Raw genomic sequence first — 21,510 nt, forward strand, 5'->3', positions numbered from 1 at the left:
GATCCTTGTCTGCTTTGAGTATCAGTGTTATACTAACTTCATAGAATGTTTTTTGGTAGTTTACTGTCCTTTTTTATTTTTGGAAGAGCTTCTGTAGAATTGGTGTTAGCTCTTCCCTGAAAACTTGGTAGATTTCTTTGGTGAAGCCATCTAGGACAGGGATATTTTTAGTTTGCAGTTCCTTGATAAACTTATCTATTTCTGCTTTTGCTATGGGTTTTTTAAGGTTCTTGATGTCTATATGAGATAATCTGGGGGAGATTTTGTTTTTCCAGATATTTTCCATGTCTTCTAACAAGTATTTACTGGTGTACAGTCCTTCATAGTACTGTGCAATTAATCTTTAATTTCTTTAGAGTCCATTGTAAATTTTCCCTGTTTAATTCCTCATCCTGGATATTGATGTCTGCTCCTCATCTTTTGTTAGGTTTGCTAACTATATGTCGATTCTCTGTCTTGTTCTGGTATGCTATTTAATATTGTTTCTGTTCATTACATTGTTCATTGTTCTCAGGTTTTCCTCAGTTTCTTTGACTATCTTGTTTGATTGTCTTTCATGTTTGTTGATTTCTGCTTGGCTATCTTTGCGGTCGCCGATACGATTCTCTGCCGCTTCCAGACTGTTGGTAAAATATTTTGCCATTCTCTTTCCTTCTGCTGCATTAGCCCTTAACTTTTGTATTTCCCCCTAGTAAGTGAACTCCCGTGTATTTTTTTCATCCTTCTTCTGTATTGATTATCTTATATGCTGCATGACTCTTAGGAGCATTCTGAAGTTTTTTGTCTTTTGGTGATTCAAAGTCTGCTTCTTCTATATATGTGTTGCTAATTCACATCTTCTTCAGGCACTGGTAATTTTTCTCTTGCTTTCTTGTAGTGTCTTCTGATGTGGGTAGTGGTTTACATGCATATTGGTATTTCTGGTGGTAGTACAGGGGACAAGGCTGGCCGGGTCTGTGAGTGGCTCCAGTGGCACTGTCATGTGAGTTGGGGTGGCTGGAGCCACAAGCAGCGGATGTTTGTGGTGGGAGCTGGTGGGGGGGGGGGAGCATGGTCTCAGGTCACTGGCTGTACTGGCTGCATGGTTGGTTCAGGCTGCATTGGTCAGGGGCCACTAGCCACAGGCTGCTTATGCTTTGCAGGTAGTGCTAGCAAAGGGGTAAGACAGGCTCCAGTCACAAGTCCTAGATGACTTCAGTGGCCTGGACCACATGGGATGGGCTGGCTAGATCCACGGGCCAGTCAGACTCCACAGTCAAGGTGGCAGGGTCCAGGAGGGTGAGCAGAGCTCGTCATAGCCGTGGATGTCCATCAAGAAGACGAATCACAGGAAAGAGACACAAACCCCAGTACGCACACGGATTGCCAGGCAGTGGTACAGATCCTGGCAAGCGTGCAGGTGGTGCAGGCTGTGGTAGCCTAGGAACCCGATCACAAGTGATACAGCTCAATGGTTCATTTGAGAGTTAGGGTGGATCAGTGACACAGGAATGGTCAGTCCATTCGTTAGAGCAAAGACCCGAGGTGCCAAGATTTCACGATTCCCTTCTCTACTTCCCAACCCCCAAACCCAGAAATTGCCTGCAAAGCTCCCAACGTGGTTACCCCTACCTTGGTATGATCTTTCCATGCTTTAGTGGTTTATGCATAAATTCAAATAATAGTTGTATTAATTGATCATCCATTTAATATGCATATTTTTTACCACAAAGAGCATAATATTTCAAGATTGATCATGAAATGTTATTTTACCAATGAATGAATGCCGTTTTTCTTAAATTTTACATTACCATACGATTGTCTGATTCAAAATAGCTAATGCTAGTGCTTTCCACGCACTACAGTCTAGGGTACCAATGATGATGCGTTCCACTTTATTTGTGAAGACTTCTAATTTTCCTAGATTCATATTTTGTACTTCCAGCTGCAGATTATTACACGATGTTGCCGCAGCTTGTCCTCATTTTGAGTCATTTCCCATCAGCAGGTCCAGGTATTGAGACCTGTCACCATTCATATCACTTATGTGCACTCGGCCTGGAGGTGTCAGCTCCTCTCTCATATATCAGTGTCTTATAATCAAACGGATTCAACTTCTGCGACTATTTCAAAATATCTTCAATGCTTGTTCATAAGATTATTAGTGAATAATTCTTCAGAACTGGATGGCTTCTTCCTAATCTGTTTTACCCTGGAAGATCTCCTGAAATCTTCACCATGGATTACCCTCCTGGCATTTGAAATATGGTGGCATAGCTGTTAGCACTTTAGTGCATGCAAGTCACCACAGGACAACATTCTGATAGAGAAGTGGAGAACACTGGAGGTAAGACCTGGTAAATCAACCTCACTTTGTGCTGAAATTTCCACTCCATTAAAGAACTTGTAGTAGATCCCAGTAAGGTCCCAGTTACTTGTTAGTAATTTCCAGTGATTGTGGTTCTACGTGCTTCCTCTTCCAGTCCTCCTCAAGGGGAAAAAGCTCCTCCCTGTGGTTTTGCTATCTTGTTAGACATTCTCCATCTTTCCTGGTTATTTTCAACTCAAACAAGATTTCATCTCTGAGCATGGATGCAATTAATGCTAAACAGAAGCCTGTCAGATGCTTTATATTCATAGAAACTTTAGAATAAATGTTGGAAAGCCAAGCCATTTTAGAATAATTTGCATTTTAATCAATACTTCAAATGAATTGGCTTTTTTATATTATTGTGATTTGGGTAAAAGTTTACAGAGCAAATTGTTTTTCCATTCAACAATTTTGTTTTGTGGAATTGATTGCAATTCCTATAATTTAATAAATATAACCTCCCTGCACCCTTGGATACTGTTCCAACTAGTCCTTCTTTCCCTTTCTTCCTGTTTTCTGAGTTTTGTCCCCAGGAAAATGCTTCTGTTTTAATCTCATATGTTTGATTGCTCTAAAGAGTGTGTACTTCCCTGGTGTTCTTTTTCACCTTATAGACCTGTCTATATTTTAGCTGAAAGTTGAGCTATAGTGGGGTGTTTAGTTCTATGATTGGAGGCTGTTTAAAACCCATGGTTAATCTTGGGGTTCAATTAATTTCTATCACACCAGAAATCCTAGTATAATGTTTTTATTTTTTTAAATAATTTTTATGATTTTAACATCTTTCTTCTACTCTATCCAAAACCCAATAGGAAGCCTGGTGGTGTAGTGGTTATACCTTGGGCTGCTAACTACAAGGTCAGCAGTTCAAAACTACCAGCCTCTCTGTGGGAGAAAGACAGGCTTTCTACTCCTGGAAAGAGTTACAGTTTCAGAAAATTATAGGTGGGCAAGAATGACCCTGTCCTTTAATTCATGTGCTCTCCATAGCATTGTCCTTTGCCTTGATCTTCTATGTTTCGCTTTTTAAAAAATTCATGTTAATACAAGTCTTCCCTCTCATTAGTGTTTTATTCTCCTTTTGCCTCCTACCCCTGGTGTGTTAGGGTGGACTAGGTAAACAAATTCATAGACACTCATATGCATACAAGAAAGAGCTTTATAGACAAGAGCAATTGAATATTGAAAAAAACAGCCCATCCAAGTCCAAGTCAAGTCCATAAATCTGATATGAGCCCATATGCCCATTACCAGTCTAGAAATTATTCTTCAGACTCACACAATACATGCAACGATGCCGAGTGAAGGAAGATCAAAGGCAAGTGAGTGAAAAATATTTTGGATCCAGTGGCAATGGAAGCATCTTAGCACTGGCATGGGTCTCCATATGGTTCCCGCAGCTCCAGGGCTCTAGTGTAGCTCCATGTGTCTCATTAGTAGGAAAGATGAAGCAGAGAGAGTCTGTCTGTATTTGGCTTCCAGTGAGTTATTTATCTTTGTGGCTCCTCCAAATAAGTTTATCAAGCTGCAATATGATTGACTGGCTAGACTCCACCCCTCTGCAAGTTGACACCAGATTATGTAACTACCACACTGGATAAACTTCAAGAATGATGCTTCATTGCATGAATATTTTCTTGACTTTCTACAATAGTAGTTTCATACAATGTTTGTCCGATTGTGATTGATTCCCTGAACATAATGCTGATCTTTTTCCAGGTGCATGATACAATCTTCCATGTAGGTAGGTTTCTTGGTTCCTTTAGTAGTGCTTTGTAATTTTTTTTAATATACATCTTTTTGTATCTCTGGTTAACATTGTTCACAAGTATTTTATCTTTTTTATGTCTATTATAAATGGTATTGCTTTCCTGATTTATTTTCCATAGTTGTCTTTATTAGTGCACAAGAGGCTACTGATTTTTGTGTGTTGATTTTATACACTGATCCTTTGCAGAATCTTTAAATTAGTTCCAGTAATTTTATTTTTGAACCTTTGAGATTTTTTCATGTATAGGATTGTGGTAGTTACATAATTTCATGTCAACTTGTTAAATAGGTTATAAGGGTGGAGTCTAACCTGTCAATCAGGTCACAGCCTGATTGATGCCTCCTTGTGGGTGTAGCCTTCTCATGAGGATTTTGGGAGTTTTTCTCTCTTCCTCCCTGGGGTGGGACAACTCTCTCAGCTTCACATTCTTGTTGACAAATCAGAGGAAGCTATGCTGATGGCAGCCAGATCCTTGGAACTGTAGGAGCCATGTGGAAGACCCACAACAACACTGAGATGCTTCTGCTGCAAGTATCCACAAGACTTTCTAACAAGTTGCCTGTGATCTTCCTGTATTTGTTGTCATCACATGTATTGCGTGAGTCTGAAGAGGAATTTATAGACTGGTATCATACATATGGGCTAATATTGGATTTATGACCTTGATCTGGATTGGGCTGGAATTTTTTCTTAAAATAGAATTAGTCTTTGATATAAAGTTCTCTCCTACACATATATAAGTGTCTCTGGATTTGTGGCTCCAGTCGACCTGGACTAACACAAAGATCATATATGTAAATAGAATTCTACTTCTTTGACTAGTTTAATGATTTTTTATTTCCTTTTTTTTTGCTTTGTTGATTTGTCTTTAACTTAAAGTAAAATATTGTATCGTGTTACTGTTGTGTGCCCTTGCATTGGTTCCAATTCACAATGACCCTATATACAATAGAATGAGCCCTACCCCGTCCTGTTCCATCTTAACTGTGGTTATGTTTGAGACCATTGTTCCAGCCAAGTGTCAGTCCATCTTCTTTTTTTCCCACGGAGTTAGTCTTTTTAGCAGTCCATATTGAAAAATATTCTTCCCCAGTGCAATTCAAATACATTCAGTGTTCTTTGGTCTCCTTTTTTCAGTGTCCAAGTTTCACATACATACCATGGTTTGGGTCAAACATACTTCAGTTCTCAAAATAACATCCTTGCTCTTCAATACTCTAAAGAAGTCTTTTTATAAACCTCCCAACAGTTTTATTGGCATATAATTTACATATCATACAATTCAATAGTTCAGTCATTCAATCATATCAAGGAGAATGGTACAATTATCATCACATCAATTTTAGATTACCACCCCCCATGGTTAAAATGCTTTTAAAATGAGTTTTGCAATCACAATCAGTTCTAGTGCTCCCTCCCACCTTCCTTACTTACTCCCCAAATCCCCTTTCCCTCCCTATCACCCAGCCCTCAAGCCTGTTTTCCCTATATCACCTTGTATCAGTTATTATCATTATGCATCCACTCCTCCTGTGCTTCACAGTGGGGAGCTCCAACAGAAAACAATGAAAAACAAAATTGCACTACGGGGGTAAGAGTAAAGTCGTAACTGTCTAAAGACAAAAATACAAATAATGCACGAGAAGCAAAGACACCCATCAATATTCAAAAAGCCAGGGAAGGAATTTCTGTCATGGAAAAAGTAAGACAGTGGGTCTCAACCTTCTTCATGCCGTGATCCTTAATACAGTTCCTCATGTGGTGGTGACCCCCAACCACAAAACGTCTTTCATTGCTACTTCATCACAGTAATTTTTCTACTCTTATGAATTGTAATGTAAATATCTAATATGCAGGATATCTTCATTGTGACAAAGTGAACATCTTTAAAGCATAGTGATTAATCACAAAAATATGTAATTATATATTGTGAAATATTTCTAATTACAATTCAATGAAATTTTGTCCTGAAGCCTGGTGTAGCATGGGTAATGGTCTGCATGCCAGGTACTCATATGTGGGTATATCTGCAAGTGGGCAGACCTTCCTGGAGACAGATAGAGGAGCGGTGTCTCAGTTCCTAAGACCATCAGAAATATGTCATTCGACTCCCAAAGGGGTCACGACCTACAGGTCGAGAACCACTGAAGTAAGAGAAACTTTCACCCAGAACAAATTTAGGTCATGTTTATAGGATGGTCAATTGGCCAATTATTGAGTTTGATCCAGCATAATCAAGAATACAATATTCTCTGCCTGATAGTAAGGCTGTTTGAGACTCGAGCCTGTGGCTAAAGTGGATCTGCCAGTGGCTCAGTCCGACTAGACATTCTGCAGATGGGTTTTGGGCTCCCACTGTCCCCCATTGCCCTCCACAAACTGGTGTTCCTAATTTGAGCTTTTTTCTTCGCTATATTTGATTTTTGTAATTGTCATCTTTGGATCACACAAACTCATGTGCTTCTGTGCTTAGATGGCTGCTTGTTTTACTACAAGCCTTTAAGACTCCTCCAGACACTATTCCCATTGATAGGCGGGCACTATCTGCTTTCCTCACCACGCTCTGCTGTAGCACCCTTTCTAAAGAGATCTTGTGTAGTGGATTTACCTAATGCAACACATCTTTTGATCTCGTGACTGCCGCATTGTGGTAGTTCCACAGTTTTCTGCCAACTTGATTAAAGAATGAACGGGTCACAGGCTGATTAATCCCTCCTTGTGGGCATGGCCTTCTCATGAGGATTCTGGGAACTCTTCCTCCCTTCATCAGGACACACTCTGCTTCACATTCCTGTTGGCAAGCCACATAGAGCTATGCCGATGGCAGCCAGAGCCCTGGGGATGTTTCCACCACTACTGGATCCACAAGACTTTCCACCTACAGACCTGTGATCTTCCTGCATCTGGCATCATTGCACATGTTGCGTGGGTCTGAAGAGGAATTTATAGACCGGTATTGGACATATGAGCTAATATCTGATTTATAGACTTGATCTTCACTGGGCTGGGATGTTTTCTCAACATACTGTTATTCTTTGACATAAAACTCTCTCTTTTACACAAATGAGTGTCTAGACTTGTTTCTCTAGTCAACCCATTGCTTGTGTATCCGAGCAAGATAAAATTCTTGACAACTTCAATCTTGCCTCCATTTATCATCATGTTACCTAATGGCCCCGTTGTGAGGATTTTGGTCATCCTTACATTGAGTTGTAATCCATACTGAAGTTTTCACTCTTGATCTTCATCAACAAGTGCTTCAATTCCTCCTCACTTTCAGCAAGCAAGGTTGTGTCTTCTGCATCTCACAAGTTGTTAATAAGCATCCCTCCAATCCTAATGCCACAGTCTTCTTCATATAATCCAGTTTCCTTGAGGATTTGCTCGGTATACAGATTGAATAAGCATGGTGAAATGATACAACTTTGAGGCACACTTTCCTTATTCTAAATCATGCAATATTCCCTTGTTCTATTCTCACAATTGCCTCTTGAAGTATGTACAAGTTCCACAGGAGCACAATGAAATGTTCTAGAATTCCCATTCTTCTCCAGGTTACCCAGTTACTTATGGTCCACATAGCCGAATGCCTTTGTAAAGTCAGTGAAGCACAAGTAAACATCATTTCGACATCTCTTGCTTTGAGCCATGATCCATGTGACACTGGCTTTGAATTCCCGATCCCAGGCAATTCACTTTCAGTGTACTGCTATAACTGCTGTGGATGACCTTAACTTGTCAGTTCACTGTAATGTGGTGGCTTTTGTGTTTCTATTATGCTGAAAGCTATGTCACTGGTATTTCAAATGCCAGCAGGTCAGTTAAAGTGAATAGGTTTCAACAGAGTTTACAGACTAAGAGCAGATGACGAAGAAGGGTGTGGCTTCCCACTTAAGAGGAAGAAGCCACTGAAAACCTTATTCCTAGCTTAGAAGCATTGCCAGATTGACCTTGTAGTTATTATGTAATGTCCTATCTCATCTCTTCTGCTGGTTTCTACCTTAAATACTATTTTATCAAAAAGTAATAATTCCATCCTTGCTCTTTTTCCCCACTGACATTTCCTTGATATGTTTTCCCATCCTTTTTAGTCTATCTTTGTATCTACGGTGCATCTATTTCTGTTATGCTTTCTATTCCCTTTGCTACTCCCTGTCTTTTGATTGGAGTACTTAATTCATTTACTTTAAGAGAAAGTTTTGGCATGTGAATTTTTTGCTGTCACTTTACTGTATTTTTATTTTAGTGTTGATTTCTCTATTCCATGTAATATTCTGTGCTGAGTTCATTTTAGTTTATGAGTTTTATTTTGCCCTTCATTGTTGGTGTTTTCGTGTTTATTAAATCTTTATGGGTTTCTTCTTTATTTCTTTTACCACAAAAACAAAGTTTATCAATTTTCTTTGCGGTTACATTGTAATTTAAACATTTTGTCCCCCAAGTTTAAAAGTCTGTTTTATTTCTCAATTGTCTTTATTTCCATTCTACTTGGAGTTTTTTTTGGCCACTATACTATTTGTTCCCCCTCCCCCATTTTAACTTTGTAGTTGGACTTGGTTGCTAATTTATATCTCTGGTTCCCTATTTTCGTTTACTTAGTATACCTCAATATCTGGGTTAGCCTCTGGATATCTCAGGTATGTTCATCTCAAATTGTTGTCTACTTTTGTTGATTCTGTCTGAATCACACTCTTTAGTAATAATAACTCTAGTAAGGTTGAATTTATTTTCCAGAACTTCCTTGAATTTGTTTATTCATAATTTCCTAATTTCACTGTCAAATTTGAGGTATTTGGGGGGTATGTAATTTTTGGTTGTCAATATTTTTCTTTCAGAACATATATGTGAGTCCATATCATAGCTTAGTCTCATTATTTTCCTTTGTAGGCAATTCTTTCTTTTATTCCTGAGCTATTTTCAGGATTCTTTCTTTATATTTGATTTCAGAGTATTTGTATGATATGTTTTAATAGTTTTCTTTTCAGATATGCCCCATTTGGGCCTCTTGAGCATTTTGAATGGATATCTTTTCATCCACAAATCTTCCCTCAAATCTTCAACATATTTTTTGCGACTAGTATTTTGTTTGTTTGTTTTTGTCTTCTTATGATCTGAGTTTCTGATTACATATCAATTATACTTCTTGATTGTGTCTCCCATCAGTCTTAGAGCTTCTTCATCCTTTATGCCTATCTCCCCCCACACACACACACATTGGTTGTTTCTCTAACAAATAGATTAGCATTGAGAGATTTGTCTTCAGTATCACTAATTTGGTCATCTTATGATTCAATTGTATTCTTTTTCTCTCTTAACACAATTTCTATTTTTTTCAGTCAGGAATTCCTTTATTCCACATCAAAACAGCCTAACAGTAACTATATATTATATATTTTGATTTTATATATCCATTTTCTTTTAAGGATATTTATTTCATCTGGCCATATCTTTCCCCTGTACTTTTAGTGAGACGGTAGCATTTTACTTTGGTCATGTTGAAAGATCATGATGATTGTAACATACAAAATGAAAACAAAAAATGTTGAGTGTGATTTTCCCATAGGGAAGTTCATTTAAACTTCTTCCTAATTTGCTCTAGAGTTAACTTTATGAATAGAGTCTCAAAGTACACTCAGGTGATGTATCACTAAGTATTTTAAGGAATAAATTTCAATGACTTCAAATATAGGCCCTGTGTTAGTCCAGGTAGACTAGAGAAACAATTTCATAGATACACATAGGTGTATAAGAAAGAGATTTATATACAAGAACAATTGAATATTGAGAAAGCATCCCAGTCCAGATCAAGTCCATACGTCCAATATTTTCCCATATGTCTGATACCAATCTATAAAGTCCTCTTCTGACTCACAAAACACATGCAATGACACCGAATACAGGAAGATCACAGGCCAGTGGGTGGGAAGTCTTATGGATCCAGTAGCCTTGTAAGCATCTCAGTGATGGCAGGGGTCTCCACGTGGCTTCTCCAATACCAAGGGCTGCATCAGGGTGTCTCGCAGTGAGTCAAGCCTTGTCAGTAGAGAGTCTCCAAGGGAGTGAACCAAGAGAGTGTCTCCTGCCTCCAAGGAGGAATACAGGACTTCCAAGAATCCTCAGGAGGAGGCCATGCTCCCACAGGCCTCATTGGCTATATCCTGATTGACAGACTAGACTCCACCCCTCTACTCTTAATCCTCAAAGTGAAACTAGATTATGCAACTACCACGGGTCCAAACTAGATGTCTAATGACTTCTTTATTGCAAATATGTTGTCTTTGACTTGAGGTACAGAGCTAGCTTTTAGAATCTTTGCATAAGGCATAGCGATATCAGCACTGGGGACCCAGGTGGCACAAGCATCTAGGTAATTGAGGGCAGGAACTTCCGTGATGCTGGCACTAATATCGACTTCTCCCTCGGACTGTGGCTGGCCTCCTTCTGTGGTTTCAAGATGATTTGTCTTCATGACATTGGCTTCTATGATCTCAAAGTTCATTTGTCTGATGGTAAACATATTTCTCACTATATTCAATTCCCTCTTTGGATAGTCTGTTGCAATTTATAAGCAGTGGCCAGTAGGTCTTGAATAGTAAATCATGGTTATATGTGTGCCTGACCTATTGATGTTGCCTTTGCCAACCAATAGCAATCAGAAAATCTTTTGATTGAGCTGCATCAGGTAATTCAAATGAACTCCATGCATCAATTCATTCTTGAGCATCACCACTGGATTTTTATCCCTCATCACCGATTTAATGAGTCCTTTTGCCTCCTTCAAATTAAAAGGCTGACAATCTTAAAGCTTGGCAGTGCCCATACCAAGGGGCAATGCACTGTGCTAGGCAGCCATGTCCATTGAGGTAGCATTGGGCCCCCTGAAGGTCATGGGGACAGACTGAAGGCCCACAGACCTGTAGTAGGTCTTGACAGCTGAGTTATAACCTAATCAATAGCTTGCATAGGGAAATTGAAGGTCATGAATTCACAAATGGACTGCAACTCAGCCATCATGATGCCTACAACAATTCCAGAAAAGGTTATCACAGATTTGGGAGTGTCTATGATCTCTTTGTCTTCATATTTCTTCCATAGGCCTTGGTGGGCCCCATTATACTGGGCAACGTACTCTCTAATCAGAAGGACCTTCTCCTCTCTTTCCAGCTCCTCATCTATCCTTGATCTATAGCATCTCACACTGGCACTGGCAGTGCCTCTGCTGCTAATTGGTAGAGGTGTCTCCTCAGCAGCCCAGCCACCACTCTCATGTCCTTGTCTTCTAGCTGCTGATCTGCAATTTCTATTTATAAAATTTTAATTCTAATTTTCTGGATTCTACTTGAAGTTTTTAATGGTTTCTAATTTTTATTAATTTTGTCAGTTTTTCTTTTTTTATTTTCTTGAATTCTTTTTGAACTTTTTCAATGCTTTCCTTGATTTTGTCTCTATTTTCCTTGATCTTTCTCCAATTCATAAAAGGTACCTATATATAATTTAAAAAATATTTTTCAGATAGTTAATTTTTTCCTAGATATTTTGATATGCCTGTTTTAGTATTTAATTTGTTATTGTATATTGGTTTATGTTGCCTAGGTATTTTTAAAGTATTGTTTTCTTTTAATATTTTCAAGGGAATGGTGGACATATGTTATACTATTCATTGCCTTGGCAGCACCAAGATTTCTCACCACTTGTGTTATTTTGGGTGTGATAGAGGTGTGTACAGTTATTTCTGCTTGCTGTTTCTCTACAACATTTGGAAATAGGTGTTGGATGCTATCTATAAAATTAGGTGACTTTTATCCAGTTGATAGATTGCAGAAGCAGGTATAAATGTGGCTGAATAGGGTGGGCATGGTGTCTGTCTCCCGCTATCTGGAAAAATAAAAAAGAAAAGAAAATATTTTTTAAAAAGAATGACAACAAAAGGAAGAGAAGTAAATAAATAAAAAGAAAAGGATATGAGAGACAAAAATAAAGAAAAGGGAAAATAAACAAAACATTCATACAGAGAAGACACCCTTATATTTCTCCCATAGAATGCTTGGTGGGTTTAAACCATGGACCTTGTGGTTAGTTAGCAGCCCCATTATTAATCTGTTGTGTCACCTGGACTCATTAATAAAAAGAAGGGAAGGATAAAATGAAATAGAAGAAAAGAACCAGAAAAATTAAAACTGTAACAAGAAGAAGAAACAAAAACAGGAAAAGAAAAGTAAAAGAAAACTGAAAACAGGTATAGGCACACGGATGGTGCTCTGGGATGGAGGAGTGGGGGAGAGCAGGACATTGGTGTGGTTCACTCACTTCGCTCACGGAGAAGATCATGTCGGGTGGAAGATCCACCTACTCCTGGAAGGAGTTCTTGCCCAACTTGAGGGCCACCGAGCGTGCACTAGGTCTGGAAGCACATGCTCTTTTTTTTTTTTGCTGGAGGCGATGAAGAACAAGTGACACTAAATGTGGTGGGAAATTCCACCTTGTATTTCAGGTGGCCTGGGGATACACAGAGGTAGAGTGTCTCAGGACATGATGTTGGTTTTGGCCATTGGGAGAGTGTAGGGAATAGTGGGAAGATTACTTCTTTTTGGTTTCCACCTACTGGAAGGGTTGCTGTTTCAGTCCTGGCTCTTTTTACAGCCTGACTTGGAGCTGCTAATTGTGAGGTCAGCAGTTTGAAACCACCAACTCCAACTGCTTTATGGGAGAAAGAGGGGGATTTCTACTCCCATAAACAACTAAAGTCCTGGGAATCTCCAGGTGCAATTCTAACCTGTCCTATAGGGTCATCATGACTCAGCATCAACTTGATGGCATTAAGTTTGATTTTTGAGAATATAATTTTTATAAGGAAACTTGGTGGTGCAGTGGGTTATATGTTGGGCTGCTATCTGAAAGGCCAGTGGTTCAAACCCACCAGCTGCTCCAAGGAGAAAAATGAGGCAATCTATTTCTCTATTTGGAGACCTATTGGGGCAGTTGTACTCTGTAAATGAATTATAAGTTATGAATAGAGACTTAGAATTTTATTAGGCAGTATGGGGTCTGAGATAGATGCATCTGGCATGGGAAGGTATCAGGCAGGGAAAAAACGTTGGCAGAACCTGATGACTCTCAGGGTACTTCATACTGGCTGAAGCCACATAGCATCTGGGGGAAAGGTCTTCACTAGGTCTCTGTAGAGAGAGAACAGAAGGACCCCTCGAACCTTGTGATGCACTTCTCATGCCAGATGGATGTGCTTAGCCATTTTCAATACAGCCCTTTGCTGACCTCAAACACTTGAGCAGTACCTATGGTTTTGCTTATGGAAAGCTAAATGGATGAGAGGCCAGGGGCAGATGCCTATGGAAGGAGCAGTTCTCACCTGAGTGAAGCCAAATCTGATCTTTCCATGGTCACCTGAGGAGTTATTAATGTGCAGTTCTTCCCGGTGCTACCTGGGCATTAAGAAGGTCGTGCTTGAAGGTCATGCGTGGCCTTCAAGCATGATACTCTTCGTGATTCTCAGGATACTCTCAGGGACTGATCATTCATCCTTACTTCTAAGGAGCTTTCTGATTGTACTTCTTCCAAGACAGGTTTGTTTATTTGACAGTCCATGGTACTTTCAGCATTCTTCCCAAGCACTATAATTCCAATGCAACTATGCTTATTTACTCTTCCTTATTCAATGTCCAACTTTCACGTGCAAAAGAGGCAATTGAACATAGCATAGCTTGGGTCAGGCACACCAGTCTTTAAAATGACATAATTGCTCTGAAACCATTTAAGAAATCTTGTTTAGGAGATTTGTCCAATGCAATAACTTAATATTTTGACTGATGCTTCCATGAGCCTTGACTGTGTCTCCAATAAAGATGAACATCTTGGCAAATTCAATCTGCTCTCCATTTGTCATGTTAGTGTGTGTTGATCCAGTTGTGAAGATTTTTGTCAAGGCTAGAGTCCTTTATTTTCCTCATAAAAGCTCAAAGACCTCTTTACTTTCAGCAGGTGTGGTTGTGTTATCTGTGTATCAGACATTTTAATAGGTCTTCCTCCAAACCTGGTGACACTTTCTAATTCTTATAACTCAGCTTCTCTATTATCCTCTCAGAACACACATTGACTAAATATGGTGAAACGATACCGCCCTGACACACACCATTTTGGGTTTGAAGCCATCGACTTTCTCCACCCCCTCTGCCCTTCTGCAAAATAATTCTGTTGGTCCATGTGTAGGTCCTGCCTGCACACAATGATGCATTCTGGAATTCCTCTTCTCATAAATGCTGTCCACTGTGACTCACACAGCCGAGCACATTTCCAAAGTCAATAAAGCACAGGTTACATCTTTCTGGTATTCTTTGCTTTTAGCCAAGATCTATCTGACATCAGCAGTCATATCCCTTGTTCCACGTCCCTCCTGAATCTAGCCAGAACTTCTGGCAGCACCCTGTTAATTTACTGCTGCAAACATTGTTGATTAATCTTCTGCAAACTTTACTTGTATGGGGGTTCAATGATACTGTTCTACAATTTATGCATTCTGTTACGCTACCTTTCTTTCCAATGGGTGCAAAATGGATCTTTTCCAGTCAATTGTCCAAGTAGCTCTCTTCCAGATTTGTTGGCATAGGTAAATGAGTGCTTTCAGTAATTCATTAGCTTGTTAGAATGTTCTATTTGATATTCTGTTAATTCCTGGAGATTTGTTTTATGCTAATGCTTTCAGTTTTAATTTTAGCTCACTTATTCTTCAGAATTCTCTGGAGTAGGTAGCAGATTCAATATCACATGTTATAGGCAAGTCATTCAAGTAGTATGGGGATACTGTTTTGATATTTTAAGTACTGATAACATTTAAAACCATGGCAGGATAACTACTTCTATTAATTTCCCATGTCTCCTCTTGCCCTTCTATCCTTGCTCTCCACCAGCTGTTAAGCATTTGAAAAAGTGGTAAATGAACATGATTATAAGCAGTTATGAATTTTTATTTTTTAAGAGACAGATGGAATCAAGGTTTCTATTTTAAGAAGTTCTTCAGTTTAGGTTATGTCTACATAATGTCACATTATTATGAGGGCACCATATGTTTCCTTCTGGGAAATTTGGATTTAATTATTTAATAGGTTGAATCATTGGTCAGTAGCTCATATCAGTGTACAATTATACTTTCTTCACTGCTATAGACTCCTTCAAACCATTTATTCCACCTTTTTCCACATTAATTTTCCCATATATTTATATATTTCTTCCTTTAATAAGCATTATCTGTATCAGATTATATGCCATGTAATTAAGATCTAGGGATGAAAATGATATTATTTTTGCTTCCAACAAGCTTATCACTGAGTTCATAGGGTGTTATGAAGAGATTAGATTTAATATGAAGGCAGTAGTATAATTCTTGCTTTCCGGGCGGGAGACTCAAGTTTGATACTTGGTCAATTCACCCCATGTAGAACCACCCTCCACGTGTCAATGGGGGATTTTGTGTTTCTATGATGCGGAACAGGTCTCAGCAGTTGCAGGCTAGGAAAGATAGGAAGAAAGGCCTAGCAATCTATTTCCGAATCAGCCAGTAAAAACTCTCTAGATCGCAAAGGTCTGATCTTATTGTACACTGGATCTCCATGAGTCTAGGTCTGACTTGATGATAGCTAGTTGCCGCAGAGTTGGTATAATGCATGCCCAGGGACCTTATATCTCGCTGCTGTATACTGCAATGGGAGGAATTGCTAACTAGTACCATGTGTTAAACTTCAAGCCTGTAGCAAATCACTGGGGCAGTCACTAGCTTTTCAAATTACTACACAAGACTGGTAGCGGGTACAAAGTATAGGGCATCTTTTTAGTGACTTAAAAAAAAACCTTTGAGCTCTTGTAAGTGAATGCCTAAACTTACTAAGAATATTTTAGATTAAATGCCTTCTGATTTTTTTCAAACACTGGTTCTCAAACTTTAACATGCATCAACATTCTCTGGAGGACTTGTTATAACATAAATTTCTAGGCTTGACCCAAATATGCCTGGGATGGGGGCCCTGAGAGTTGTAATACAAACAAGTTTTCAGGAGTTTCTGCTGCTGGTCCAGGGACCAACTTTGAGAACCGATGCCTTTTGTAAGTGTGGAGGCTCGTTTAGAGTGCCTTGGTGGCATAACTTAAGGGTTTGGCTACTAACCCAAAGGGTGCAGTTCCAATGTGCACATTGGCACCTTAGAATAAAGGCCTATGATCTACTTATGAAAGATCAGTGCCATTGAAAAGTCCATGGAGGACAGTTTGACTCAAACACATAGATTTCATGTGACAGCAAGGGATTTGGTTTGTTTATATTTCTTAGGTGGGTTATTTATGAAATGAAAATGTTATTTAGTAAATTAAAACTTCATCACAGAGTTCTGGGCAGAGGAAGAAGAAGAAAAACTAGTAGCAGGGGGAGAGAGTTGTAGGCAGAAGATAAATCCAACTCCTGAGACTCAAATGACTACCCTAGATGACCTCTCAGTTCTTTCTGCAGATGGTTGCTTAGTGTCAAGGGCCCACAGGTCCAGGGTCAGGTGCCTACCTGCAAAGAAAGCCTACCTTCCAGATTTTTTTTTTTGAGATGAACTTTCTTGTCATGAAAGACTCCAAGACCACTTCAATTTTCCTTTTCCTCCTTTAAAAATTTTAAGCCACTTAAACCATTGTTTAAGTTTGAGGGACAAGAATCTCCCAGAATTACCGCACTGTCTAATGATTTTATTATCACTCTCAAAAAATAACTCCTTCCTCCGAAGTAATAAGGTTCATCCCAAAGGACTACTTTAATTTAGATGAAATATATACAATAGGAAGATGTATAGAAAATAAAGATGTCAATAGGTTTGGACTGCAGGGGGAAAAGAGAGGAATTGTTTAGGAAGCTTTGAGTGTCTGTGAGCTGTGAGGGAGGATTTAACAATGGACACTACTGGGGATGAAACAAGGTGATGGATACAATCAGCATCACTGAATTGTTTACACAAAACACATTGAAGTAACAAATGATTATATATATATATATATATAAAACACAATTAAAAATACTTAGGTATTACAGTTTCAGACAACTACGCTTATCAACTGACTAGGCCCAGAGATTCTAATTAGAGACTATCAGGGGATACCATTGGAATGTGTGTATTATGGATGGACTTGGATGTATACAGATGCCAAATAAAGGTGTTAAAGAGGTAACATCTATCTCTTTAATCTGTAGATTCCATGTTCTATTTTCAACCTATAGTTTCTGTATCTGCAGACAAGCCTTCCATATAAGGAGAGGCAGTGTCAGGCTTAAGTAGAAATACACTTTCTTATCTGTAAAAGTAGCAAGGAAAATTTCTGTTAAAATATTTTTCCTATTGATGTCTTTTCACTTAGAATCAAGGATTTTAGAAATGATGGAAAACAGGAGAGGAACATGAAGAACAATTTTATCATTTTTTTAATAAAGGACTATAAAAGATACAAGAAAAATGAGCTTATCTTCTTTGTTGTTGCTTTAGTTCGGTGCTTTTGAGTCAAGTTTGACCTATAGTGATCCCATATGACAGAGTAGAATTGTTTCATAGTGTTCACAAGACTGTAATCTTTACAAAAAGCATACCTTGGTAGTCCAGCAGATAAAAAGCTCAGAGCTGACCGGCTGATCGTTTGAACACGTCAGCCACTTCATGGGGAAAAGGTGTGGCAGTGTACTTCCAGAACGATTTATAGCCTTGGGAAGCCTATGGGGCAGTTCTATTCTATCACAAAGTGTCACTATATGTCTGGGTCAACCAAAGCAATGGGTAATCCTTAGGGAAGCAGTTCACCAAGTCTTTTTCCTGAGGTGTCGATGGGTGGGTTCAAATAGTTAACTTTGGGTTAACAGTTTAGCCCTTAAAAATTGCATAACCACTAGGGGTCTTTTTATCTTCTTTGTTGTTGTTAGATGCTGTTAAGTCAGTTCCAACTTGGGGTACAATAGAATGAAATATCTGGTGCTTAACCATCCTCACAATCATTCTTATTTTTTGAGCCCATTGTTGCAGCCACTGTGTCAACCCATATAATCACAGACTTTCTCTTTCTCACTGCCCTTCCATTCTACCCAGCGTCCACACCCTTCTCCTGGGACTGGTCTCTCATGATAGCATGTCCAAAGTATGTGAGACCGTCTCACCATCCTTGCCTCGTAGAAGCATTCTGACTGTACTCCTACCACGACCAATCCGTTTGCTCTTTCGTCAGTCCATGATACTTTCCATGTTCTTCTCCAACATCATCATTCAAATGCATTGATTTTTCTTTGAAGTTTGAGATTCAATGTCCAACTTTCCTATACATACAAGGCAATGGAAGAGATCGTGGATTGCGTCAGGCATACCTTAGTCCTTAAAGTAACATTCTTGTTTTTCAACAATTTCAAGAAGTCTTGTGAAGCAGATTTATCTATTGCAATGCATCATTTGATCTCTTGACTGCTGAGTCCATGAGCATTGATTGTGGATCCAAGCAAAACGAAATCCTTGATAACGTCAATCTTTCTTCATGTATCATGACATTGCCTATTGGCCATTGGTGATGGTATGACTGAGTTGTAATCCATGCTGAAGGCTGCGATCCTGATCTTCACCAACCAGTACTCAAGTCCTGCTTACTTTCAGCAAGTAAAGTTTTGTCATCTGCATATAACAGATTGTTAATAGGCCTCTCTTCAATCCCAATGCCACATTCTTCTTCATATAATCCAGCTTTTCTGACTATTTGCTCAGCACACAGATTGAACAAGTATGGTGAGAAGATACAAACTTGTTGCACACCTTTCCTGATTTTAGACCATGTAGTATTCCCTAATTATGTTCGAATGACTGCATGTTGGTTTATATACAGGTTACACAGGACACAATGAGGTGTTCTGGAATTCTCATTTTTCTGAAGGCTATCTATGTTAGGCCAGGTTTACTAGAGAAACAAGTTCAGCGACATAAATGTCTAAGAAAGAGCTTTATATCAAGAAGCTTTATATGTCAGAAAACTCTCCTAGCCCAATCCAACTCAAGTCTGAAAGTTCCTTTTCATACTCACAATCACAAGCAATGATGCCAAGTACAGGAATATTAATGGCCAATATGTGCCAAGTTTTGTGATCCAATGGTTGTGGATACATCTCCAGGGCTCTGGCAGGTCTCAAATTAGCTTGTTGGCATAAAGGTAAAGACAGAGAAAGAGAGACATATTCCCAGGACCCTCTTTATGAGAAGGCCATGCCCACAAAGAGGTACCCTCAGGCTAGACTCAACCCATACACTTTTATATATCAAGTTGACTTGAAATTAACTACCACACTTTCCATAGTTGGTTATAATACACACTGTCAAATGCCTTTCCATAGTCAATGAAACACAAGTAAATATCTTTCTGGTATTCTTTGCTTGGAGCTAAGATTTATCTGACAATTACATTCCTTGTTCCATGTCCTCTTCTGAACCCAACCTGAACCTCTGGCAGCTGCCTGTCAATGTACTGTTCCAACTGTTGTTGGATAAACTGCAGCAAAACTGTACGTGCAAGTGATATTAATGATATTGTTCTACACGTTGGGGATTCTGTTAAGTCATCCTCCTTTGGAATGGGCATAAGTATGGATCTCTTTTAGTCAGTTGACTATGTAGTTGTCTTCCGAATTTCCAGGCATAGACGAGTAAGGGCTTCCATAGACGAGTAGTTCTTCCTCTTGTTGAAACCTTTCCATTGAAATTCCATCGATTATTGGAGTCTTGCTTTTGACTAATGCCTATAGTGCAGCTTGAACTTTTCCCTTTAATATCTCTGGTTCTTGCTCATATGCCACCCCTTGATGGTTGAATGTTGAATAGTTCTTACTACATGACTGTATATTCTTTCTATCATTTTTCAGTGCTTCCAGGATAATTTAATATTTTTCCCATAGAATAACTCAGTATTGCCACCTGAGGCTTGCATTTTAGTTCTTTTGGTTTAAGATGTGCCGAGGCTATTCTTTTGTGGGTCCCCAACTCTAAGTCTTTATCTCTTTCATCATATTTAATATTGTCTTCTTGAGCCACCCTTTAATTCTCTGTTCAGCAATATTTGATTTCATTATTCTTTCCATTTGCCTTAGCTACTCTAGACTTAAAAGCAACTTTCAGAGTTTCTCTGGACATTCAATTTGATCTTTCCCTTTTCCCTGTCTTTTTAATTACTTTTTGCTTTCTTCATGTATGACATTTTTTCCCCTGTCATCCCACAGCTCATCAGGTCTTCTGACATTAGTGTTTAATGTATCAAATATGCTCTAGAGATGTTTACAAAACTTACATGGGATATAAGGTTATATGTTGTATCTCTTGAATTTGCTTTATCTTTCTTTAGCTTTCGTTTAGTGTCACTCGTGAAAACTGTGTAGGAAATATGTTGATGTTCCTTTTTGAGGAGGAAATGGGGACTTAAGAGATGATTGTCAGCTGGTTGTTACTGTTGTTAGTTACATTGCAGTGTGATCATAGTGGTTCCAGGCCCACTAGAGAAAAATGCTTTCTATCTCAAGAATCAGCTGTAAGTAGAACTGTTGCTATTCATAAGATTTTTTTCAGGGGGTGGGGGAGTTTAAACTTTATTATCTTGTACATGTGACATTTACAAAGCTTTCTACAATGAATTTTTCAAAAGACTTCTATTGCTTTTTGTTGAATAGATGGACAAGAATTTCTTCCTTGGCTGTCGCAGTTTGGAAGATCTGCTGAAATCCGTTCACACCACTGCAACATGCAAGCCTTCATAACAGATGGGTGGTAGTTTTAGATGAGGTCCATTGGCAGGAAATTGAACTTAATATTCTGTGTGCAAGGTACAAATTCTGCCACTGAACCTCCAATATCCTCAAGAGATGAGTCTAATGCTGTGTAATTCATAACAGTCATGACTTATGCAAATGTATTTTATCAGTAAAAGGCCTTGGCTAGCTAGAGTGTTTTTATCAGTTTGTCAACCAGTGAAAGCTCATTGCTAATAGGTTCTTAGGATAATTTTTTTCATGGTGGAGCCATACAGACGGAATGCCAAATGCTCTCCTTTGAGTCCGAATAGCAGCCAGAGATCGATGTGTCCTACAATGGACATCACCTGGAGTCAGCTGGACTTCCGCTGCTAGCACTTAGCTATTTTCCCCACAGGCAACTGTCTCCCAACTTGGCTGATGCCTTCTCTCCTCAAATGAACCATAATAAAATGCTAAGCAGATGCCACCAATAGTTTTGATCCCATGGATTTGGATAGTAGGGATTAAAAGCAATAATCATAAAACAAATATTTCCAGGTCTTTAAAAATTTTTTTTGAATGCTACATAGTTGCCGTCCTCTCTAAGTG

General features: G+C 38.9%; 1 pseudogene; it reads right to left on the reverse strand.

Annotated features, from left to right (window-relative positions):
* Window positions 1-10,359: 10,359 nt before the first annotated feature.
* Window positions 10,360-11,389, reverse strand: LOC142424589 (pyruvate dehydrogenase E1 component subunit beta, mitochondrial pseudogene; annotated as a pseudogene).
* Between the last annotated feature and the right edge of the window lie 10,121 nt (window positions 11,390-21,510).

The sequence above is a fragment of the Tenrec ecaudatus genome, chromosome 13, assembly GCF_050624435.1.
Source record: "Tenrec ecaudatus isolate mTenEca1 chromosome 13, mTenEca1.hap1, whole genome shotgun sequence".
NCBI classification, from domain to species: Eukaryota; Metazoa; Chordata; class Mammalia; order Afrosoricida; family Tenrecidae; genus Tenrec; species Tenrec ecaudatus.